We start from the raw sequence: 349 nt of genomic DNA on the forward strand, positions 1-349 counted from the left end.
TTGCTTCTCTCTGTCCTGAGGGGAACAGAAAAGTTAATTTATTAACTGTCCTAAAATCTGGAGAGGTTTTCTCTTTCCCTCCAGCAAAGAGGTGCTTGGGGGATTCTCATTTTTAATGCTGAAATCACCAGTTTTGCTTGGAGCACTGGGAAGGTGAAGTGTGTGCAGGCTGATGTTATCAGGGAGGAGTTTGACAGTGACCGCAGTGATTCCAGTCCTTGACAAGTTGTGACGTGTGCCAGTCAGAACCTGTTGCTCTGCAGTTAAAATTGTTTCTAAATCATCTGCAGGCCTCCATTTCCTGAATCTCCAATTCTATTAAGTCTCAATTAAAAGTTCCAACTCAGGC

Source organism: Empidonax traillii, unplaced genomic scaffold (assembly GCF_003031625.1).
Source record: "Empidonax traillii isolate 1590-97213 ecotype Southwest subspecies unplaced genomic scaffold, ASM303162v1 scaffold435:size587000, whole genome shotgun sequence".
NCBI classification, from domain to species: domain Eukaryota; kingdom Metazoa; phylum Chordata; class Aves; order Passeriformes; family Tyrannidae; genus Empidonax; species Empidonax traillii.